Here is a 26,201-nt window from a genome sequence, read left to right as displayed (position 1 = left end):
ATACAGGCACACAGCTCACCCTGCAGTCATACAGGCACACAGCTCACCCTGCACTCATACAGGAACACCACTCATCCTGCAGTCATACAGGAACACTGCTCACCCTGCACGCATACAGGCACATTTGCTTACCCTGCACTCATACAGGAACACTGCACAACCTACACTCCTACAGGAACACCACTCACCCTGCACTCACACTGGAACACCACTCACCCTGCACTTGTACAGGCACAATAAAACCAAGCACTTATGTCCATGGAAAAAGCTAAATATCAGAAATAATGTCCTTTAAAACAAAAATAAGCGTTTGAAAGACTTTTAAGCCACTTTCTAAGATTGGACTATTTCTGCCTTTTCCGTTTTCATATTGCTTTTCAAAAAAATGTTTTGTCTAAACAGAAGCGTTCAGGTCTTACAAACAATATGCTGCTAAGGCCGCTTGTGGAGAGCAGGACACCACGTTAGGATGACAACACTCTGAAAGATGAAAACTGACCCCAGAATTCCCAGTGCTTTTAGGTGACCTCTAGACGCCATAACGCACTAAAGAAAACAACCTGTTGAAAATAAAATGTAAACGTTTGTACAAAAACGCGGTCATGGAGATCGGATGCAGTCAGTGCATGTGCATAACAAAGGGGGTTCTAATCAATTTAAATTTGCTAGTGTCCTAAACAATTTCAAAGCAGGCCGCCCTCTACAACAAGTCTAAGTTGCATTGGCGTAATGAAATGCGAATACAGAGCAGGACACTGCCCAGATTAACAGAGGGGCTCCTTCATATATTTGTTTCCAGTTATGGGCTGTCACGGAGCAACTACACCGACACACACTGGCAGGCACTGAGCACGTTAAGTAGGGGGCAGCACTGTTGGCGCGCTAGTGCTATTAATAAAATGTAGAGTGCACTGAAAAGAGATACCTCACTGAAGCACAGCATATTTAAAGAATAGAATTGAGTAATGTCAATTGTGCAGGCACTGCCAGCACCTCGCCGCAACGACTTCCACCGCAGTAAGAACTGGCCCGGGCATGATTAAATTGTGTAGCTTAGCAGTAGCTCCATAGGAGGGGGCCCCCGCCGGTGAATGCTTGTGGGAAATAGTCCGTGGGGAGTTCAGCTTATCCGACGGGCGGGATAGTTTTAAAAATGTTTCAGAGAGATGTATTATTTTTTACCGTGTACACAGCCTTGCTCAGCACTCAGGGTTAATAACTTTCCACATTTAGTTGCCACTCTCGCTACCAATTTTGCATGTATGCACGTGCTAACTTTAGTGCCCTGTCACCGAATAAATCACTTACTTGTCACTGTCGGAGACTATGCCGGTCCGTGACTGCTGCTACATCGATGGTGCACTCTGCAGCCTGTTCTTCTTCCAGGCTCTGTTGGCACTCTCGTCCCGGCGGTCCAGCAGCTGGAGGAAATTTAGACATGATGGCAGGGGCACGTACCTGCCGCTTCTGGAACCCCAACTGCAGGTCACTCACCTTCCTGGACGCCGCTCCTCCCCATGCTCCTGACGTCAACACGCAGGTCACGGCCGGCTCTACTTCCAAGGGACTACTTTTTTTTTAATGTTAACTTTTTAAATAACGAATATTTTTATACTTTATATAGCCTATGTCCTTCTGCTTGCCCTGAGGTTTTCTAAGATGTCTTGGGTGTTCAGATTGGTGGTGTAGTTTTCGAGTTTACCTTGCCAAAAGGTGCAAGTTCTCTCTTTATAATAGTAGTATAGATATACATAACATTAATAAAAAATCAATATTTTATTTTTCAAACGATATTAAATACTTTGATATGTTTTAATTCGATATTACCTAAAATCAATACTCTTGACCACGTGGATTTTTCTGTCGATATTCCTGACCCACAATATTTTTACCCAATATTAATGCAATTCAATATTTCTTCCTTGATATTCTTTTCCTGCACCCTCAGATGCCAACCACCTTAAAGGTTGTGGTATCTGATTTGAAAAAAGGGAAGCCCCCGTCGTTGTTTGTGGCTGCACCCCATTGTTGAGATAATAACACCTCACTGTTGGTATTTGATTTACAAAGGGAAGCTCCCTTGTGGAAACTTCTCCCCTGAAAAACTTGTCAAGCAGTCACAGGTGAAGCAGGCACTGGTTCCAGGAACCACTGCCTGCTCCCCCAAGAAGTTCCTAAACGGAAAAACATATTTCCATATTCAACACCTGTCCTTTAATGAACAAGATCTGCTTTAAAAAATGTTTGGTTGTTGGGAACTCAAATGCAAAAAGAGTGATCTGCTGTCCCTTTCAAGCCACCATTCAGCTATACATAACCATTTACTGGGGTATCGCAAATTTTGACATGCCTTTTTAATATTTATAAGGGAGGTCATTTTGCCACCCACTGTGATTGTATAATTTGCAATGTGACTTATTAGTACCTATGTTGCATCGCAAATTGAAAATCAGTTCGCAAGCAAGTCAATATGCAATTGCACAACCTGGTTAGTGAATGATCCCATATACCTTTAGTCAGCAATTCCTCTTGGTGATAGGAAAAGAGCAGGCTTGGTACTTAAAATACTACTGTAATAAATAGATGTTACTTTGGCAATGTACATGCACTTAGCTTTAATCTTTGACAATATTATACAAGAAGACATAATTTTTAATGGTCCCCTCATCATTCCCACTGATTTGCCTTTCTGGTTTTGCTGGCTTTAGCATCCTGTGCACTATGATAGTGATAATTGACTAATTAAACGTTCCTGTTAGGCCATGGTAGATAGTGCATCAGTAGCATTGCAGCTAAATGTCATCTGTGAGCTGCAGTGTTTATTTACACTATCCACATGTATACAAAAAAATGTATGGTTCCATATGCCCCCGTTGTGGTCATACTGGGCTGCATTGTAAAAGTAGTGTAGTGACACATGGCAAGTGTCAGAAGGCCCAGATGACCATTATGGAATGGACCTTGCATGATTACTGGCTGCAGAGATAGCTGGTGCCTAGGAGTCTGAGGATCCTAGTTTGTACAAATGACCAGGAATGGTATTTTCTGAAGAGAATGTTTTCAGCTTTGGAGAACCTGTGCAAAGTACTGAAGCTACAATCGAGCAGTGCACCCTCAGAAGGCCAAATTTCTAGGGCATCATTAGGATGGCGGGTGGACTTTGTCCGCCCGCAATCCTAGCATAAAAAAGGACCACCCGCCATTAGTGCGGTGGTCCAGCGGGGGTGATTAGGATGTGCTCACCACACTGGCAGGCGCATCCTGTATTTTTAACATTGAGCGGGCGGTGCTTTCGGCATTACCCACCGCAATGCCAAAAATGAATGTTGTGCATATGCATGTACAACATAGCAGGCACCGTGCAGTGCCTGTCATGTTGTGCATGCACATGAAGGGGGGTACCATAGGTACCCCCCATGGGCCCCCCACAACCCCAACACCCTGGGGGCCAGCAACGGGCCCCCAACTTCAAAATCTGCATGCCTTTCCGCCACGGGAAAGGCTGCCTCCCACCTGCATCTTGATATGGATGGCGATGTCTAGCAGACACCGCCACCATATTAAACCCTTTCGACGTGTCTTACTAAGAATACTCAGTCCCTGGTTTGATGCGGCCGGCCTCAAATCAGACCTAGGTCTTGGTCAAACATCAGTTGTCGTTATGAGGATTCAGTGTGATTTTTACCTCAAATTTGTTTACATTTATGTCACCAGTTCCCCCTATGCCATTGCGATTATTATGTTCTCTTTTCGCGTATTCATTTTTTCTTGATATCTCTAAATTAGTTCGACCTTTGTGTTGTGTATTTTCCTTGACTTTAAAATTGTCTTGTACCGCTTGAATTTAACATGCGTGCCACTGAGGCATTGCCTTCTGCTTGTGCCAATCTTAGCAGAGGTGGAACTGAGATTCTTTCAGATGTGTTATTCAATCAAGCTAACATTTTTACTTAAGTTGATCCAGGTACCTCCCTTCCAACTTTGTAACCCAATTTCTGACATGGGTGGCAGCAATGGGATGTTGGACAAAGTCCTGCAGTTACCATTCAGCTTAACAGTTAAAACTGAAATAGCAAAAAACATACTGTTTTTTAATTGGTGAGAAGTATTTTTGGTTTATGTTATCTTACATTAATTTAGGGCGTTTTCATTTTTTTTAATCAAATCTATGCACCTTGGATTTTGGACAGATGGATGGGGAGGGGGGTCTCAGTATCATGCCTGGCCTGAAGCTAGCGGAGATGAAGGCCATTTGCAGGAATGAGAGGCTGAAGATGAGTCAGAGAGCAGAGAAGCAGAATTATGAGAATGGCCGAGCCAGATGCCCACCAAGAATAGGTCACCTTAAGAAAATTGAGGAAAATGAAGAGGCCCCAGTATAAATGCTTTGCAAGCCTCAAGGAATGTATTTGCGTTGATTGTCCAGAGCTGGGAGCAGTGTATCTTCTCCCATCAGAGCAGGAGACTTGCAGATTTGCATTCACTGTCAGGAAGACAACGGGGGGTATTAGTTAACACTAACCATTCTTGTCCTGTAGGAAAGGAAGGTTGGCAAGTCTGCAAAGGAACAAAATGCAGCAACAAAAGCTTATATTAGATAATGAGGAACAAAGCCATCTGCAAGGAGCGCTCTGACTTCTGTAAACTCTTGAACAGGCTTTATGTTTGACATTGATATAGAGAAATGCATGGAGTACACAGAGAAGCACCCGGGTGAGTTAATCGGTAGAGTAAGTTAAATATCATTAGATTGTCTAAAATCATGGCACATCAGGGGGACCTTCGCTTGTCCCAAGAAGCTCCCCCAAATGGAGCAGTCCAAAGGGATTGCTAATAAAAGTCTAAGGATAGAAGTCGACCCACTGTGAACATAGTGATTGTTGGACTGTTGCGGCTGGCACAGATATAAGCATTGGGGCGTGATGGGGTGGAGGTCGGGGAACTCAACATACGCCGGGATAAGTTAAATAAAATAGAATAATAAATAAAATCACTTACCTTGCGCTTGCCGCATCGCTGACTCTGCGATAAAATGAGCGCAAGGTAAGTGGTTTTATTGTTTTTACATTTAATGTAACTTATCCCATTGTATGTCACATTTCCTAACCCCCACCCTTCCCTGCCCCCACCCGGCCCCACCGCTATTACCTGTGCCGGCCACCACTGTGGTTTGTGGCTACCTTGCTTATCATGGATGCGGGGTAAGTTGAACTCATGGCTGACAATGGCTGACATGGCTGATAATATTAAAATGTGCATGCAGTGACCATTAATCAATTAGCAGAAAACTGGAGCTTGTTGCTCCAGAACATATAATTCCTGATATGCACTGCCACATGATGAATGCTAGCAATGAAGCCTGATATCAAACAGTGGTAGTCGTTACCCTTGAGTGCAATGGAGTCATTGGTCCTTGTAAATTAGAAGTCAGCCGAGCAATAGCTATTGACCTATTGCAAAACATTTTAGAACCCTCTTGAAATAGGTAATGTTCAAAACTAATCTTGAGATGTTGAGGCTACCTAAGTGTGTGCTTCAGCCAACAAGGGCCACATAGCAACCCAACAGTGTAATCAAGGGACCTATTCTTGAAAGAGTGGACAAGGGCCCCATAACCGAATAAAGACATGGAGAAGGAAACCAGTCCCAGACCTTTCCACTGTCAAGGAGGAGTCTAATCTTGAGAGGAAGGACCCTCAGATCACAGCGGACGAAGTGTCTGCCTGGGCCGAACTCTATGAGCTAGACTGCTTGCATGCTGCAGGAGGACACTGCCAGGATAACTTTTGCAAGCTCAGAAGTGAAAGCCTCGCTCTGCAAGGACTTTAACAACATGCTGAAGCAGAGATCTATGGGAAAACAAATAGGGGAACTTTTAATCTACTGCGAAGATGGGATCTTCTGGAGAAAGCCTAAGGTTCCAGAGCCATGGTCAAACGGAGTACTAATAATGCCCAAGTGTAACAAGGCCTTTCCAGTGGATCTCATTTCATTCCTTTACTGGACATCTGGGGCAGACCAAGATGTTTTAGAGGCTGTCAACCATTTGTACTGAGGCAGAAGGTAGAGGAGTTCTGCCACTCCTGTATGACCTGCCAAGTCAGAAACAAGTCCGGAGAAAAGGATAAGGCTCCTTTATAGAAATGATTAGGAGTAGGGGCACACTTTGAGAGGATAAGGGTGGGATAGTTTAGGCCCCAAGTCAGCTTCAGAGAACAGGTTTACCCAAATGGTGATAGGCAATGCCACCCAGTATCCCGAAGCTATATATCTATTGGTAATAGGTCAGTGACTTAGCCTGTAGAGGCCAGAGATATTCCTGTGGAATATCTTTACCGGGTATCTTTACCTAAGTGGGATTCGTGAAAAATGTTGTTTCTAACAGGGGTCAAACTTCAAGTCAAAACACTTGAATTCCATGTGTGAAGAGTGCATGGAAATCACAGGTTTCCCATGCCTTTTCACTTTGTCGTGAAAAGCATCTGCAACTCTTTCTGTAATACCAAAGTGCTGTAGAGCAGGGGTCTCCAAACTGGTCCTGGAGGGCCGGATCCATGCCAGATTTTTTGGATATCCCCATTGAGATACATGTAGTAATTTTAAAAATCTGGCATGGATCCGGCCCTCCAGGACCGGTTTGGAGACCCCTGCTGTAGAGGTTCAAACAGCAGGCACCAACATCCACAATACCCATTGAGCGTGGGTATGGTACCGGTGAGGTGACCAAGCTTGGTTTCACTGCCACAACTCAGAGGTTGGTGCTGAGACTCGTGTCTTAAGTGTAGTTTATCCTCCTGGTTCAAACATGGCAATTGATCACACAATCATATTGAGATAATCTTTCACCAAGCCATGCATGCTGAGAAAATTCTTAATCGAGTCTTGCAGCACTTTTTATCAAGCATCAGAACCTTTTATCTTGAACCGCTCTCTTCTGGCAGCCAAAGGCAGCATAGGGCAGTTACACACAAAAAAAACGTAAAATAAATAAAATCTATAGACTTTTTTCATTCGCTACGTCATTAAACATTCCATCTATTTTTAATCAACAGCTATGAAGCATCAGTAAGCAACGCCTACATGTGCTGGGCATCTAACAATACTCGTTTGTTTTGGTTCTGGCCCTGCCCATGGGATTTTATCAGAAAGTGACTCCACCCACAAGAATGTATTAAAGATTGTGATTGGTTTGTGTGAATTTCCAATCAGAGCTTACTACAAACTAATCGCGCAATGTCTTGTCCTTTAATTGGTTAAAACCTTCTCTCTCAATGTACAAATACTCTTCAATATTTTTTTTAACCTCAAGGCCCTACCAAAACTGACTTGCAAGCAGCGTTCTACAGAATCTGATCGAGTTCTACAGGCACAAGAAGCGTGTGGTTATTTTGTGGGAAAAAACTTTTTTATATCAAGTCGCAACACAATATTTTATAATGAAATATGAATATTTATTCCACACCTCTCAGATAACCATGAACCTGGATGTGAAAAAAAGATATCTGATTTGATCAGAGGAGTAGCAACGTTTTTGCTAGCACATGCATTTTTACAGATTTAATATTATAATATCCTGGTGTGTGATTAGTTTATTATCTTTGGCATTCTATAGAATATGCAGCAGAAAGCGTCTTCTGGACAGGCTGTACCCTAAACAATTACAACTAAGTTTATTTTTGATGTCTCAGCACCTATAATTCTACATGTTCCGAAAGGATTCGTGGATTTATGTGACTGCAACTTACATTCCTTCTGTGGCCACACGCCGTGGAAACTCTATATTAATGAAAAGTTATATATAATGTCATTTTATGGAGCAATTTCAGTTTGCATTCAAGTGTACAACTCGCACTCGGGGTCTTTCAATCACAGTGCGGGCTGCTGGCTATCAACAGTGTTTATTGCTACTATCAAACATCTATTTTATTTTGTAACTTTATTCATGTCATTGATTTATACGCCCGACAGAGCATTGCCTCCTGTTTGGTCAATATCAGAGCTGGGGGAAATGCCATCGCAGCTCTTAACATATCTGAACTAATCTAGTTCCATGCTCGTAAATTCTGATCCAGCCATACGTCTATTTACATCTGAGATTGAGAAGTCCATCATAAAACCAAATATTTAAATTGTTCAATCTTTTGCGAGACAGCACTAAAGAAACTGAAATCTGAAAGCAATCAAAAGCCACCGCCCACAGAAAGGATTTAGAGTCTGAAATCTCGTCGCCTGTCAGACGTAATCCCCAGGTCTTTTGATATTGCTGTCTCGCTTTTCGTAGTTAAGTTCGTCAGGAGCATTAAGTATTTAGCCGAAAGCTCTGAACTCCATTACGGTGGAAGATGTGAGATTGCAAGATGCACAATTTATGAATTATCACGAACAGCCTGCTGTTCCGCATTACAAGTACTGTCTGGCGCATCTATTTCCTCAGCCTTGGTGCTGTGGAGACATTGGGGTTTGTGCTAGGGTTTGTCTTCAGACCATCGCCCTGGTTTACGATGGACCAGCATTTCGTTTTTTTTTTTGCAGATTTATGTAACGCGAACTCGACCCAAAGGTATTGGAGCACTTTACATGAGCACCTGTTACGTCACACAATGACACATTCATTTTTTTTGGGTGGGCTCTGGGAAATTAAGTGATTTGCCCAGAATCACAGGATGTGGAGTCGATGAGACTCGAACCTTGGTTTCCCAGCTCCAAGGTCAGCAGTCTACCCTAAAACCATGGGCGATATGTATCAAGCCTTTTTTCGGTTTGCAAACCGGCAGATTCTCAGAATCAGCCAGTTTGCGAATTGGAAAAATGTATCATCCTAAAAAGGGCATAGCAAAATAGAGAATTGCTAACTTTGTGATTCTCTTTTTTGCGCATGCAACTAAGGAATTGCAAATTGAGATTCTTTAAATGCAATTCTGTGAACACCAGAAATTTGCTATTTGGCATTAAGAAATTGCAAATTACCACCAACTTCAAGTTGGTGGTAATTTGCGATTTTCTTTAAAAAAGCAATGTTTTGATTTTTTTAAAGTGCCATATGTCGCACATACAAGCCCTTAGGGCATGTATGTGTGCAAAATGTCAACACATGCATATTTCAGGGGTGTAACAGGGTGTCCTTTTGGCACAATTGGAGCCTTGAAATTGCATTCTCAATTTTGCAGATTTACGTAACGCGAACTCGACCCAAAGGTATTGGAGCACTTTACATGAGCACCTGTTACGTCACACAATGACACATTCATTTTTTTTTTTGGGTGGGCTCTGGGAAATTAAGTGATTTGCCCAGAATCACAGGATGTGGAGTCGATGAGGCTCGAACCTTGGTTTCCCAGCTCCAAGGTCAGCAGTCTACCCTAAAACCATGGGCCATATGTATCAAGCCTTTTTTCGGTTTGCAAATCGGCAGATTCTCAGAATCAGCCAGTTTGCGAATTGGAAAAATGTATCATCCTAAAAGGCCATAGCAAAATAGAGAATTGCTAACTTTGTGATTCTCTATTTTGCGCATGCAACTAAGGAATTGCAAATTGAGATTCTTTAAATGCAATTCTGTGAACACCAGAAATTTGCTATTTGGCATTAAGAAATTGCAAATTACCACCAACTTCAAGTTGGTGGTAATTTGCGATTTTCTTTAAAAAAGCAATGTTTTGATTTTTTTAAAGTGCCATATGTCGCACATACAAGCCCTTAGGGCATGTATGTGTGCAAAATGTCAACACATGCATATTTCAGGGGTGTAACAGGGTGTCCTTTTGGCACAATTGGAGCCTTGAAATTGCATTCTCAATTTGCAATTCTCTCTATGCGCTCCACCTAAAGGATGAAAGTAGAAAGAGGCAGTTTTCTTATCTCTTCTGGTCAATTCTGGCTTCCCTTGAGTGGATCACACAAGAGGCTAATCTGTATAACGACCAGATCTCACCTCCAACTGGAAGAAAGTAGAGAGATTGAACGCACATCCATCTAGTCTCCCCCTCTGCTCTAGAGGGACGCCCAGGATCAAAACTCTCAACTGAGACATCCCCACTCCACCCCAGCACCCTTTCCACCTCACCCCTGTACTACCCTCTTCCTCTCAGACCTCGCTATACCGACCCACATCTCTCTTAATCTGTACCTCCACCCCACAGCATTTCGGAGCTGGCCCTCATCTAATCTGACCACGCAATACCGTCCCAATTCTCTCCAAATTTGCACCTAATTTTCCTATCACCTTGCTCCCTGCCTAAGACCCGCCCTCCTCCTCGGATACTGCCACCACCACCCCCCCCCAACACCCCACACACACTGCCTCCTGACAGGACAGCCCACAACGCCCTCCCCTGTACGAACCTCGCTACTCCGCGAGACCGGAACGCCCTATTGATCCGCTTCCCACCTGCCCTCTCAGGTCAGGTTTTAATGTCTTTATTTCGATAATGAAATCATAAAAGACAATTTTAACAAACATTTAAAACACAGTTTCATTATCCCTACATAATACAAAAAGTCTTATAAAATGGATATGTCTATATATAATCAACAGACTAAACACAATTTAGGATCCACAGTTAAAAAGTTATTAAACCATTAAAGGGGGGAAACAAGACATTACTTTTAACAAACCTAAAAATATGTTTAGAAATTGCATTAAAAATACTATACAATTTACACACACATTTTTTTTAATCATATGTTGATTGAATTCCTTCTTGCTCTAATTGCCCAGGCCCAGCCTAAATATTTAGCCAAACATATCACAGTAAATTCAGTTATGTTTGTTTTTAAGGCCCATATTGCATCTGAGGATTTTTTACATTTCATGCGTTTAAAAATGGGTTTTAGCCATTTTGAACGGGGTTCTCTATATTGGGGACAGGCGAACAAAAAATGGCCCTCTGTTTCCTTACACCCGGGGCAGCAACTACAAAGATTAGTACTGTTGTTGCACCAGGATGAGGTGAAGGAATTAAGGGGTAATGAGCCCACTCGAAATTGGTGGAACAGTTTTCTGTCCAATGGCCTGGAGATAAGATCCCAATATATCTCACGAGCCGGGTCCAGTTTAAATCTTAGAAAACGCCCTGTCAGGTTATCAGAGCTGGAAGCATGTGCATTAGTGTGGCGAGTTGAGGCCCAAAATAAACTCTTAAATTCCTTTTTTGGGGGGAAATTGTTAGGGCTTGGCGAAACCCACAGATGACTAAGACCCATGTCACACAGGCTCTTTTTCACCGATTGAAGCCAGGGGATTCGCTCAGAGCCCCCAATTGCCTTCACCTCGGTTAACTCCTTTGCAAAGAGTGCCAACTCCTCCGTAGTCCACAAACGCCTCCAAGTAGACACTACTCTATACCTTGCCATGTCTGTTATTGGGAGGCAACCCATGTCGTGGCAAAGAGGGATTAAAGGAGTTGATTGGGGAAGCCCCACCAGGTTGCGAAGAAACCTACACTGGATTTTGTACAAGCTTGAGAGATCCATAAACCCCCATAACTCTGCCCCATAGAGTGTCGCAGCATTGATTTTAACATCATAAATTTGTAATGCGGGGGCAACCCTTTTGGTGATAGATTTCTTTTGCTCTCGCAGGAGGCAGCCAGTCAGTTGGGCTAGTTTTAATTGCTGGGTCTCTATTTGGGGTTTCCAAGACAAACGGCAATCCAGAGTGACCCCCAGATACGTCATCGTGTCAACTTGTTCCAGGTTAACCCCATTGAGTTGTACACTACTACGTATAGATTTTTTCCTGGAGAAAACCATAAATTTGGTTTTTCCCCACATTTATCTGGAGGTCATTTTGGTGGCAGTATTCCTCAAAGTGATTTAGTGCCCTCTGCAGACCCCCCCTCGTCTTTGATAAGAGGAGGGTGTCGTCCGCAAAGATCAACATTGGGAATTTAGTCCCCGCCAGGGACGGTGCATCCGTATTAATAGACCCGAAGAATTTCACAACCTGGTCTATAAACAGTAAGAATAGGGTGGGTGCGAGAACGCACCCCTGGCGGACTCCTCGTGACACTGGGAATGTGTCCGTAGTTTGCCCTTGTGCCCCCCATCTGACCCTGGCGAAATTATCTTCGTGTAGTCTAACAATAATTTCCACTAATTCCCCCGGCATTCCTAGGTCCCTTAATACCCGCCATAGTTTTTCCCTCGGCACCAAATCAAAAGCTGATTTCAAATCTATGAAAGCAGCGAAGATGGTGCCCCCACCAAGTATGACAGTCTTCCAGAAGATCATACAGAACCTCAAGACCTGGTCAATGGTACTTGTACCAGATCTAAAACCCGCCTGTAATGGGGACAGTATTCCTTCAAGCTCCATCCACCCATGAACCCTCACCAAAATCATACGAGCAAACACTTTCTGAAAGCAGTCAATTAGGCTAATCGGGCGGTAGTTCCCTGGGTTAGATCTATCTCCCTTCTTGAAAATGGGGAGAATCTCTGCCCCTTTCCATGTCTTGGGGATAGGGGAACCTCTCGCTATGGTGTTAGCTATACTTGTTAAGTAAGGTACCCATAGGCCCATATTTGCTTTGAATAGGTCTGCCGGGATTTGATCCAACCCAGGTGCCTTCCCCCTCTTTGTTAACCCTAATGCATACTCCGCTTCTGCTTCAGTAAAAAACAGAGTCGTAGTGCTAGGAATTGTTACTGTCAACATGGTTGGTCTGGACTGGGAGTCGACGGATACTGGACAAAATTGGGTAGAGTAATGTTTAATCCAATCTTCCGGGCATACATGGTTGGATGGAGTACGAAACTCACCATCCTTTCCACATTTAACAATGTCCCAGAATTTGGTCTGATCGTTAGATTTACTGGCGTCCAAAAGGTCCGCCCAAAAATCGTCTTCCCATTCCTTCTTTGCCACCCATTGCACTTTTTTATATCTTTTCCTGGCCTCTTTAACGGCGACAGAATCTCTAGATTTAACTTGTTCAATGAGATAGCTATGGGCCTCTCTACATTCTCTATTGTACCATTTTGCTCTTGGTGGATTCTGGTGCCCAGTATTAGACTTACATGGCTTGGATAAAATAATTTTAAGTTCAGAAAAACATTTGTCATGTAAGTCCATCATCTTATGTAATTCGCCCTGGCCCCGCTCAACATCAACAATCCTCATATTGTTTAAAGCATTTGACACCACATTTTCAATGTTGGCCTGTATCATTACGTCATTTGAAATTAGGGACCACTTCACTCTCCTCCGATCATTTGATATGGATACAACCCCTTGCCCCCTTAGATCAGGTTCCCCTAACTTTGTCTCATCAAACATTATAAATTTCAGGGACAGGGGGTTGTGGTCACTTTCTGGGCGTATTATGATTTCCATATCGTCAATTACACTCCAATATTCCATTTTTATAAAGATGTAATCGATCCGACTTTTCCTCACACCATTGTCATAGGTAGGTTTAGCTTCAATGTCTGATTTGGTGCGACCATTCACAGCCCTTAGACCCCATGTAAGGCAAAAAGCTGTCCAATTCAGAGCGGCCTCCGTTGCTTTAATAGGGATTTTGTTGGAAAGTTCGGGGATTTTCCACGTGGCATCTTCTTCAAACCCCCAATTGTCCTCCGGCAGATACAATGGCTCAATCGTACAGTTGATATCCCCTGCCAAAATGATAAATGAGGTTTTATTCCAGCCCATTAATAGTAAATCTAAGGCAGCTATCAACTTGGGGCATCGGCCGCCAGGGAGGCCTCTGGAGTATATGTTGATAATAAGCATGTCCTGCCCCCCTGCTTTGCTCAACCTTATGGCCAGAATATCCGGATTATCTATATACAGTTCAGCAGCTGAGAAACAGCAGGCCTGTTTTACCCATGTGGTTAATCCCCCAGACGCCCGCCCCTTTATACTTTTTATTGCAGGTTTAAAAAAGTTTATATATCCAGCCTTATAAAACGGAGCTGTGGCCCACGTTTCCTGCAACAATACAACCTCGTAATTGCCTATAAACCCCAGCCAATCCTCAGATACCAGGCGTGACTTGGCTCCAGCAACATTCCAGGACACCATGTATGAAATTAGGAAGTCTGTCTCTGCATAGTTGTTACTGACAGGGAGTGGGGAGTGGGGGCTCGAAAGGCAAATATTTGTTGGTCCAATTTCTTCTATGTTAGAAGTGGTAGCATTGATCCCCTCAGGCCCCCTCTGCGTCCTGGTAATATGGGGCATGATCAGTTGCTCCTTTGCTAGTTTTGGGGTGAGGGTGGATGGGGTTTGCACTCCCTCAGCTTCCACTGATACTAAGTTAGGTGGCTGGATCTGTGCACATAGTCAGTCAACCCATTCTAGGTCTGACAGTGCTTCAAAATGATTGTAGAGGGGAGGATAATGTTGGGGGTAGTGTATTGCGGGCTCACGAGGTCTTCCCCCTTTAACTTTCCATGGATTGTGGCCCATAGGGTTAGTTTGGTGTGTATGGGGGTAGAAGTAGCCTAGGTGTAGGGTCTGGACATCACCCAAACGGGCGAATCTGGCTTTCCTCTGGATTCTATCCACTACCCATGGGTCTCTGAATGAAACTAAGATACAGTCCCCTTCCAGATCTTTTTCACCCTTTCCTACCCATTCTACTCTCCTTACGTAGAGGATTTCGGTAGGGGACGACGGGGGAAGTGGGCAGTGTTTGTTCAACCAAAATGTGACCTTGTTCCGCAAGTCCACTTGGGATTCTTTAATATCCTCTCTAAGGGGGGCCACTCCTGTTAGTACAATAGTGAATTGACACGCTTCGGGAGGTAGATTAACCCTCGGTGGGTTTCGTATCATTCTATTATTTGTCTTTTTATTCCTATCTGGATGTGGGGTTTTATTATCCCTTCCCAACGCAGGAGTATGTACCGGGGTATTTTTTTGTTGATTTGATACACCAATCACTTGATGTTTTTTCCCCTGTGAGTTGTTGGCTGCCAATGGATGTTTGGCCTTAGATGTTTCTTTGGTAGGGACTCTGCTGGCAGATGGTGTAGTTGCCCCCGTTTGTGGTTTCTTATTTAAATTAATGGTCGATGTCGCTGCGGGATTGATTTTAGTTATCCCTGTATTTAAAGACGTTCCCCCTGTTGGGTTTGAGCCCCTCAACTTTGAACTAGTAGCTGTTAAGTTTTGTAAGAGGTCCATGTTAATGTTAATGGCTGCTTCTAAAACATCTATTTTAGCAGACATTATCCTGGTGTTCTCTAAGACCGGAAGCAATAAAGTTTTGACCATTGCTTCAATTTTTGCCAACAGGACGTCATCGCTGCTAAGACAGGTTGGACAGGGGTTTGAAGACCCAGGGTGGGCCAATGATGGACAATACACTATTGGGGGTACTTGAATGGGCTGGGAGTGGGAAGAGCTATTTGCTTGATCTAGTTTGGGTTGTTTCTGTGTCATAACTCCCTGTGGGCTTAAGACATGTTTTCTTTTTCGTGATACCTGGTTAGTAATTACTGGTAGCGGGACGGGGGTACTGGGTAGGGTAGGGACATCTAATTGCGGAGTTCCTGGCGAACTACGCTTATCATCATTCTCCATAGGCCGGCTATCCCCGTCTATACTAGACAATTTATTGTCAGAGTTCTGGTCCATATTTTCTTGTAGTCTAGGTGTTGTAGCTTCGACCCCATCCTTGTGGACTATTATATCGGCGTCTGATGTAGAAATGCAGTTAAACGCTGCATTGGTTAGTGGGCTTTTTACGCGGGCCAGGGCACCTATTGAAGAGCGTTTCCCAGTAACTAAGTCCAGGGATAGTCTGTGCTCAACCAGTTCAATTTCTTTTTCTAATATTCCTGTAGCTCTGGTGATAAAGGCATCTAGGGGGCCTGAAACAACACCCTTTGAAGTTTGAATATGCACTAGTCTTTGTTTACCAGATCTCAGGGCCATGTTTAAGAACGGGTGTTAGAGCCTCTGGGTACAGTTTAACAGAGTATCTAAATGTATGATAACACCAGGTGTCTGGGCCCAACCCAACCTCGCCCGACCACGGACGGCCACAGACGGTCCCGCCCTTGTCCCGGGCTTCTCCCGGCGCCCTCCCGCGCGCTCCCGCGCAGCGGGGAAGTTACTTTGCTTTTATGTCTATGAAACTGGCGGATAAGGGGGTGGAGCCGGCAGGGAGAGCAGCCCAGGTGGTAATGGGCGCGCGGGGGCTCCTGGTCCTCGGAGTCCCCCGCGAGGAGCTCGCAGCCCTGCCGGTCAGCAAAAACGCCCAAACCTTTGCTGAAGTTTCAAGGTGACAAAGCTGCTAGCCGCGCAGCGGGACCCGCGAAGCGGGTCCGGCCAGGCGTCGCGGCAACAGCGGCAACAGGAAGCTGTATTCACCAGAAGTCCGAGGTGAGGCTGGAGACTGTGCGATTTGCTGAAAAGGAATCCACTGATCAGAAGTTGAGCCGCCGGTTATGAAGGATGGGGGTGGAGCCGGCAGGGAGAGCAGCCCAGGTGGTAATGGGCGCGCGGGGGCTCCTGGTCCTCGGAGTCCCCGGCGAGGAGCTCGCAGCCCTGCCGGTCAGCAAAAACGCCCAAACCTTTGCTGAAGTTTCAAGGTGACAAAGCTGCTTTCCGCGCAGCGGGACCCGCGAAGCGGGTCCGGCCAGGCGTCGCGGCAACAGCGGCAACAGGGAACTGTATTCACCAGAAGTCCGAGGTGAGGCTGGAGACTGTGCGATTTGCTGAAAAGGAATCCACTGGTCAGAAGTTGAGCCGCCGGTTATGAAGGATGGGGGTGGAGCCGGCAGGGAGAGCAGCCCAGGTGGTAATGGGCGCGCGGGGGCTCCTGGTCCTCGGAGTCCCCCGCGAGGAGCTCGCAGCCCTGCCGGTCAGCAAAAACGCCCAAACCTTTGCTGAAGTTTCAAGGTGACAAAGCTGCTTTCCGAGCAGCGGGACCCGCGAAGCGGGTCCGGCCAGGCGTCGCGGCAACAGCGGCAACAGGGAGCTGTATTCACCAGAAGTCCGAGGTGAGGCTGGAGACTGTGCGATTTGCTGAAAAGGAATCCACTGGTCAGAAGTTGAGCCGCCGGTTATGAAGGATGGGGGTGGAGCCGGCAGGGAGAGCAGCCCAGGTGGTAATGGGCGCGCGGGGGCTCCTGGTCCTCGGAGTCCCCCGCGAGGAGCTCGCAGCCCTGCCGGTCAGCAAAAACGCCCAAACCTTTGCTGAAGTTTCAAGGTGACAAAGCTGCTTTCCGCGCAGCGGGACCCGCGAAGCGGGTCCGGCCAGGCGTCGCGGCAACAGCAGCAACAGGGAGCTGTATTCACCAGAAGTCCGTGTTGAGGCTGGAGACTGTGCGATTTGCTGAAAAGGAATCCACTGGTCAGAAGTTGAGCCGCCGGTTATGAAGGATGGGGGTGGAGCCGGCAGGGAGAGCAGCCCAGGTGGTAATGGGCGCGCGGGGGCTCCTGGTCCTCGGAGTCCCCCGCGAGGAGCTCGCAGCCCTGCCGGTCAGCAAAAACGCCCAAACCTTTGCTGAAGTTTCAAGGTGTCAAAGCTGCTAGCCGCGCAGCGGGACCCGCGAAGCGGGTCCGGCCAGGCGTCGCGGCAACAGCGGCAACAGGGAGCTGTATTCACCAGAAGTCCGAGGTGAGGCTGGAGACTGTGCGATTTGCTGAAAAGGAATCCACTGGTCAGAAGTTGAGCCGCCGGTTATGAAGGATGGGGGTGGAGCCGGCAGGGAGAGCAGCCCAGGTGGTAATGGGCGCGCGGGGGCTCCTGGTCCTCGGAGTCCCCCGCGACGAGCTTGCAGCCCTGCCGGTCAGCAAAAACGCCCAAACCTTTGCTGAAGTTTCAAGGTGACAAAGCTGCTTTCCGCGCAGCGGGACCCGCGAAGCGGGTCCGGCCAGGCGTCGCGGCAACAGCGGCAACAGGGAGCTGTATTCACCAGAAGTCCGAGGTGAGGCTGGAGACTGTGCGATTTGCTGAAAAGGAATCCACTGGTCAGAAGTTGAGCCGCCGGTTATGAAGGATGGGGGTGGAGCCGGCAGGGAGAGCAGCCCAGGTGGTAATGGGCGCGCGGGGGCTCCTGGTCCTCGGAGTCCCCCGCGAGGAGCTCGCAGCCCTGCCGGTCAGCAAAAACACCCAAACCTTTGCTGAAGTTTCAAGGTGACAAAGCTGCTAGCCGCGCAGCGGGACCCGCGAAGCGGGTCCGGCCAGGCGTCGCGGCAACAGCGGCAACAGGGAGCTGTATTCACCAGAAGTCCGAGGTGAGGCTGGAGACTGTGCGATTTGCTGAAAAGGAATCCACTGGTCAGAAGTTGAGCCGCCGGTTATGAAGGATGGGGGTGGAGCCGGCAGGGAGAGCAGCCCAGGTGGTAATGGGCGCGCGGGGGCTCCTGGTCCTCGGAGTCCCCCGCGAGGAGCTCGCAGCCCTGCCGGTCAGCAAAAACGCCCAAACCTTTGCTGAAGTTTCAAGGTGACAAAGCTGCTTTCCGCGCAGCGGGACCCGCGAAGCGGGTCCGGCCAGGCGTCGCGGCAACAGCGGCAACAGGGAGCTGTATTCACCAGAAGTCCGAGGTGAGGCTGGAGACTGTGCGATTTGCTGAAAAGGAATCCACTGGTCAGAAGTTGAGCCGCCGGTTATGAAGGATGGGGGTGGAGCCGGCAGGGAGAGCAGCCCAGGTGGTAATGGGCGCGCGGGGGCTCCTGGTCCTCGGAGTCCCCCGCGAGGAGCTCGCAGCCCTGCCGGTCAGCAAAAACGCCCAAACCTTTGCTGAAGTTTCAAGGTGACAAAGCTGCTTTCCGCGCAGCGGGACCCACGAAGCGGGTCCGGACAGGCGTCGCGGCAATAGCGGCAACAGGGAGCTGTATTCACCAGAAGTCCGAGGTGAGGCTGGAGACTGTGCGATTTGCTGAAAAGGAATCCACTGGTCAGAAGTTGAGCCGCCGGTTATGAAGGATGGGGGTGGAGCCGGCAGGGAGAGCAGCCCAGGTGGTAATGGGCGCGCGGGGGCTCCTGGTCCTCGGAGTCCCCCGCGAGGAGCTCGCAGCCCTGCCGGTCAGCAAAAACGCCCAAACCTTTGCTGAAGTTTCAAGGTGACAAAGCTGCTAGCCGCGCAGCGGGACCCGCGAAGCGGGTCCGGCCAGGCGTCGCGGCAACAGCGGCAACAGGGAGCTGTATTCACCAGAAGTCCGAGGTGAGGCTGGAGACTGTGCGATTTGCTGAAAAGGAATCCACTGGTCAGAAGTTGAGCCGCCGGTTATGAAGGATGGGGGTGGAGCCGGCAGGGAGAGCAGCCCAGGTGGTAATGGGCGCGCGGGGGCTCCTGGTCCTCGGAGTCCCCCGCGAGGAGCTCGCAGTCCTGCCGGTCAGCAAAAACGCCCAAACCTTTGCTGAAGTTTCAAGGTGACAAAGCTGCTTTCCGCGCAGCGGGACCCGCGAAGCGGGTCCGGCCAGGCGTCGCGGCAACAGCGGCAACAGGGAGCTGTATTCACCAGAAGTCCGAGGTGAGGCTGGAGACTGTGCGATTTGCTGAAAAGGAATCCACTGGTCAGAAGTTGAGCCGCCGGTTATGAAGGATGGGGGTGGAGCCGGCAGGGAGAGCAGCCCAGGTGGTAATGGGCGCGCGGGGGCTCCTGGTCCTCGGAGTCCCCCGCGAGGAGCTCGCAGCCCTGCCGGTCAGCAAAAACGCCCAAACCTTTGCTGAAGTTTCAAGGTGACAAAGCTGCTAGCCGCGCAGCGGGACCCGCGAAGCGGGTCCGGCCAGGCGTCGCGGCAACAGCGGCAACAGGGAGCTGTATTCACCAGAAGTCCGAGGTGAGGCTGGAGACTGTGCGATTTGCTGAAAAGGAATCCTGCCCTCTCACCCAAAGCAAAGAAGAAATTTAAACAGAAACTGATCCGACAACATCCCGAATCACTCTTTGCAGACACCTACCACTGTCCCTCAAAAGGAATGGTAAAAACGGACCTTATCTTCCACACTGAGAGACACAAAGCATGGAACCACATCATCAGACTCCTCCTTTCCTCTCCTGGACACCCTCAACCCCTCCAGGCTTTAAAATCATCAATAAAAACAGAATAGACAATAGAGGTGGAGGCTTAGTGATCATCCACAGAGATAATTTTTCTGTGTCGGAATCAGAATCAGCCAACTACAACTCCTTTGAGTGCCTAACTGTTAACATCATCACCTGCAACAAAAAAACAGTAACCTGCCACCTTATCTACTACTCCCCAGGCAACTCCACCGCCTTTACTGAACACCCGTCTGACCAAATTGCCCACTGCTACCTACGCGATGCAATCACTCTTATTCTGGGCGACTTCAACCTACATTGGAACAAAGAAAATAATCCGCTTATCCAAAATCTGAACGAGCTAATGTGCAATAACGACCTCATGCAAAACTGCATAGAAGCAACTCACAACAAAGGAGCAACCCTAGATTCCATCATAGCCAATCAAGACATTGTAAGGATAAACAACACCCTGCCCGTAGACTGGTCCGACCACTGCCTAATCCTTTTCCAACTCTCTCACCCAGCCACCATTCAACCCCCAGCCCAAGGACTACCAAAATGGACCAGAAATCTCACGCGGATCAACATGACTGACCTGGAAGAAAAAGTCACCTTTCTACTCACTACCTCCTTGGCCGAACTTTCCACAACAGAACTCACTGATCACTACAACACTTTCATGTCAACTATTCTTGATCATATTGCCCCTCTGAAATTAAAAATACCCAGGAACATTCCATCCAGATCCTGGGTCAACACGGACATCTATAACGAAAGGAGACAACTTAGAGCCACAGAAAGACTCTGGAGAAACCACCCCTCTGTTAGCACTCTCGAACAACTCAAAGCAGCTCGGAGAAGCTACAAAAAACACATCCACAATGAAAAAAACAACTTCTTCTGCTCCGCCCTGGACAATGCAAAAAACAGACCTAATGAACTCTTTAAAATCATCAAGCTACAAACCACTAAGCCCACAACAACTTTCATCCAGGCCTCCACAGACCTCTGCAAAAATTTCGCCAGCTTCTTCGAAGAAAAAATCACTAAGATTGAACACTCGCTAGACACCAGCAGCGATCCCGACAGCGAAAGCCTTCCACTGGATACTAAAGAAAACACATGTCTTCACACGCAACTACATGGAAGGCCTTCACTTCCGTTACAGAAACCAAGATTATCAATCTAATCTCAACCTCCAAACCCGCCTCTCAGCTCCTAGAGCCTATACCTACTCAACTGACCAAAAACGTCAAACTCGCCATAGCTCCCTTCTGGAGCAGAATCATCAACAGCTCCCTCCAAACCGGCACTATACCTGATTGCCTCAAAGTTGGCCAAGTCACACCACTACTAAAAAAAGAGGCCTTGATTGCACGGACCTGAACAACTTCAGACCCATCTCCAATCTCCCCCTCCTATCCAAAATCCTGGAGAAATGCATCCTCTCACAGCTAACTCCAAACATGGACAACATCAACCTTCTTGACTCCCACCAATTGGGGTTCAGAAAAGGTTTCAGCACAGAGAAGGTGACCCTCAACATCACAGACGACATCCACCAGTCGCTAGACTCTGGCCAATTCTGCCTTCTCATTCTCCTCGACTTATCGACAGCCTTTGACACAGCAGACCACCAACTTCTCATCAAGGCCATTAAAGAAAGGCCGGGTGCCGATGATAAGGTCCTCCGATGGTTCACCTCTTTCCTCCAGAACCGCTCGCAAAAGATAAAAATCAAGAACTTTACCTCCGACCTCCACCCTGTCAGCAGAGGTGTACCCCAAGTCTCAGTGCTCTCACCACAACTGTTCAACATATACATGGAACCCCTCACCACCGTTCTTAAAAAGGCGAAGATCCCCATCCACCTATACGCCAATGACACCCAGATCTATCTAGAAACCTCCTCCGCAGACGATATCCTCAGATTCAATAACACTCTAAAAGAAATTCAAGTCTGGCTATCCCAAAACCACCTTAAACTCAACCAAGAAATAACAGAGATCCTCCTCATCTCCAACAAAGAAGAGAACCCACAAATTGCAGAGTGGCTTAAAGCTTTGGATGTTCTAAACGGTAACCTCACCTTGGCCAACTCCGTAAAATCCTTAGGAATCGCCCTAGACCCCAAACTGGACATGACCTACCACATCAAAAACTCCACAAAGACTGCCTTCCTCAACCTAAGGCTTCCTTACAAAATCAAACCATTCATTCCTGCCAAAGACCTCAAGCAAGCCACACAATCGCTGGTGCTATCCAGGCTCGACTACGGCAACTCAACCCTTACTGGTGCCTCAAAATCCAACTTGGCTCCCCTCAGACTAACCCTCAACGCAGCAGCCAGTATGGTCACTGGAACCAAGAAATATGACCACATTTCACCAGCACTAAGAGAACTAAAATGGCTTCCAGTTGAACAGCGAGCCAACTTCAGAACGGCATGCCTCACGCACAAAGCCCTCCACACTGGAAAACCAGACTATTAAGCCACCAAACTTATGAGGGCCGGGCAGACGAGAAACTTCCGGTGCTCAAACTCCCTCCTTCTCATACCCTCGAAAACACCCAAACACAAAACAGCTGCAATATCATTTGCCGGAACCGCACCCAAAATTTGGAACTCCATCCCAGCAGACATCAGAACTATCCCTTCCTTCACAAAATTAAAAATGGACAGCCACGCTACCCCTGAGGCCGGGGTTCTCTGACTCGACTCTGCTCATCTCCTCCTCAAACCGCCTCAAGACTATCCTTGCACATGATTAAGCGGCCTCACAATCCTCGGTCCACCTCCAATCAGCATTCAATAAGGCTACCTCAGGACTCTTCCACTCTGCCTTGAAGACTCGGGAACCCTGGTCTGCCGATCTTCTTAGGTCTACCAAAATTAGCATTCAACAAGGCTACCTCCGAACTTGTCCACCGCTTCCATAAGCCTTAGGATGCTTGGACTACCGAACGTTCTTTTCTTTTTGCTGACGATTAGTCTAATATGCTTAACTACCTTGAAACAATTCTGTAAAGTGCTCCAATACCCTCGGGTCTGGTCAGCGCTATATAAAACTCCTAAAATAAAATAAATAAAATAAAATATCTTCCCATTCATTCCAATGGGCCTCCTAGCCCATAGGAATGAATGGGAAGGTATTCCTTAATTGCGCATCTCAATTTGTGATTCGCAAATAAGGAATATGTAGGATTCACAACATTTTTAGCAAATCCTACATACATTGCATTTTGTGATTCACTAAAAATCGCAATTTGAGAATCGCAAAACTCTTTTTTGATACATATGGCCCCACATCCTCGCCCCCTAGCACTGGTATTGGATTCGATTGTTTGCATGTTGAAGGACTGGGTTCTTTTGGACCCAGCGGTGCCAGGGCACAACACCTGAAACCTTCGTGGGTAACCTGCTCCGGCGTACAAGTCACAGAGACACGGGACACTTCCTTCGGCGTCAAAGAGTCAAGGTTTATTTACTGCAGGGAACACAGAAGTCACAGGAAGTACATCGAGTGTAGTTCGGGGAGACTGCTTCAAATTGGTTCTGTGGATCGCTCCTTTTATACAGTTTTTACCCATAGGATAACATGAGACACAATAGTTTACAACCCGGTTCCCACATTTAGCTCTCAGAGGGGTCGCTTTGGTCACTTTGAAACACATAAGGTCCGGAACATAAGTGCGGAAACATTTGGCGGTTCCCAACTGTAAAAACCCATCTTCCCACCATTAGCAAATTCCAATCAGCAGTAAAGTAGATCGAAATAGGAACGAAGACAGGTGCAGAGGAAGACGGAGACAGTGGGGAGATCGGAAAGGGTGTAAAAGGGGAGGTAACGAGAAGCACGAGATACAGGCATCAAAGGGACGTGCCTAATGAGATGCACGGCTGAGACAATAAGTCCGTGCGGCAAGATGAGCCTCGAGCGGCGCCATCTGCCTTACAGTAGCAACCCCCTTGTCATAAAGACACTTTCAAAGAACATGTGTCTTCCGCCAATATCTTGGGAGTCCCAGGGTCGCGAAGCGGACAGCGTCCGTTCGCTGACTACTTGAGGGCAAGAGACAAAATGGATGCCGTATCTAAGATGGAACCCGTGGGTACAGATGAGAAACCCACATAACAAACGAACGGTTTAAGTTAGCACAGCGAAACTGCGCACACTTACTAAACTCGTCATTTGCGGTTCATAGATACTAGACTCGACCATATTCGTGCGAGTCGAAAACACCACTTACAATTGTCACGGAACCTCAGACGCTCCTTTTGCCCTCAGGTAGGCAAGCACTAGTCGGAATCATATTCGATATTCATCAGACCATCAAGATGTCGTTGTAGCATAGCTCTGTCCAACCGAGTCCCCTTGGTAACAGATGGTTGTCTCATACACGTTGTAGCACAGAGGCCACATAAGGCAGGACCACACTGCACACAAAGGCAACACGTGAACAGGAACACTACCACAACCCCGATGATCATCAGAATCTTCCAACCCCAAGTCGATACCAGGCCCCAAAACCATCCAAGTAGCGTCCAATCCCCTACATCCACGTGTATGGATTCGGAGATCTTATGCAACTTCGAGATGGCTTGATAGACAGTAGGAGCATTATCTGGAATGAAAATGCAACAGCTCGAATGGATCACTTTACATACCCCACCGCGATCTGCCAAGACGACATCTAAAACCATACGGTTTTGTAACGTCATAAGTCTCTCCGCCTGAAGTTCTGTGGTGATATTACCAAGGGCACTGGCAGTAACATTAGCTGTCGATTCTACCACTCGAGTCAAATGTCTCAGGTTCCTACTATTAACCATAGGTCCCCAAAACGGGAGGAAACCCTTGAAAAAGTCTCCTGCCTCTTGACCGGCAGTATCCTCTTCGCTAATTACGCCTCGTACAACTCTAGTCTTATGATAATCGGCATCTACAGTGAACGTCGGAGGCAACAGATTTGCAATGAAACATGAGCCCATGAAGTCTGCGGGCAACCATGTATATGCACGATCATGACAGATAAAGTATGTACCCTTGGCAGCCAGAAACACAGGGGACGGGAACATTGGCAGAACGTAACTTTCAGTGCAAGCACTTGCTCCAAGTGAGGCTTGCGAACCACGACCCACAAGACAAAGATTACCAGTGTGGGGTACGACCCATATTGGAGGCGAGCTTTTAAGCTGCTTTTCATTAGTGAACATACTATATTCCCCTCTACTTAGGACCCTATAAGCTTGTACCTCCTCTTTAGGGATAAGAAAAGGATCATGGATCTCATCTTCCATATCCTCTATTGCCATCGATAGCAGCCTCTGATACGAGGTAGGGCCAGAGTTGGGGGAACGTTGTTCTTGAGTGGGGTGGAAACCCAGTGCGCTTCGAAACATTGTTTGGAATGCTCGAGCTGACCCTTGGGAACTATACGGTAACACCAGATATGGAATTCCCTTACCCGTAGTATGTGGCATCAACCCACACACCCAACAATTTGTAGTGTTAACCACTAACTGATGCTGATGGAGGAGCTGAATAAAGGAATTGTTGCGGAATTCTACACGTCTAGCCTGCTCGTGTTCCGGTAACATATGAAAGGAATGAGGAGAAGCAGTAGAAGTAGGGTTAGGGTAAGGAGTAGGAGTAGGGGTAGGAAGTAAAAAGTAAGACATAGTGTAATACACCCCACCCGCCAAAAATGCAGAAGCAGTCAGAAACAATACAAACAATTGGAATACAATACATTTAGTACGACTGAGTTTCTGCAGCTTGACTCTGTACGCCTGAGCTCCTTCCAAATCATTCAGCTTCGAAAATGCCATTTCCCTACGACCGTCCGCAACGTTTCTTGACGCACTTCGTTCTGTGCAGCAATAGTCAATCCCCAGGAGTTCCTAGGAACCGACGGCCTTTAACCTAGCGTCAAGACCTACTGTCCAGAAGGAAGTACGCGCGCGGCCCTACGGCCCTCAATACACAATATGTATTTATTTAGCACAATATTTCTCAGCTGTGGAAGGAAAAAGAAGATACAAGGAAGAAGCTTGATATATGTACAAAAAATGTCAATGATACGAATGTTCAAAATTGATCATGGGAAACGAGGATATTGCAGTTATCAATTTCAGCAAAGCAAGAAAATTTTATTTGTCCTTAGTGTGAGAACGCAAAGAATATCGATGTTTCCCGGGACGTGTCTGCTCGTCGAACAAAGGATCCGTTGAAGAGACAG

This window comes from Lissotriton vulgaris, chromosome 10 (genome assembly GCF_964263255.1).
Source record: "Lissotriton vulgaris chromosome 10, aLisVul1.2, whole genome shotgun sequence".
Taxonomy (NCBI): domain Eukaryota; kingdom Metazoa; phylum Chordata; class Amphibia; order Caudata; family Salamandridae; genus Lissotriton; species Lissotriton vulgaris.
Note: the sequence above shows the minus strand (reverse complement) of the source record.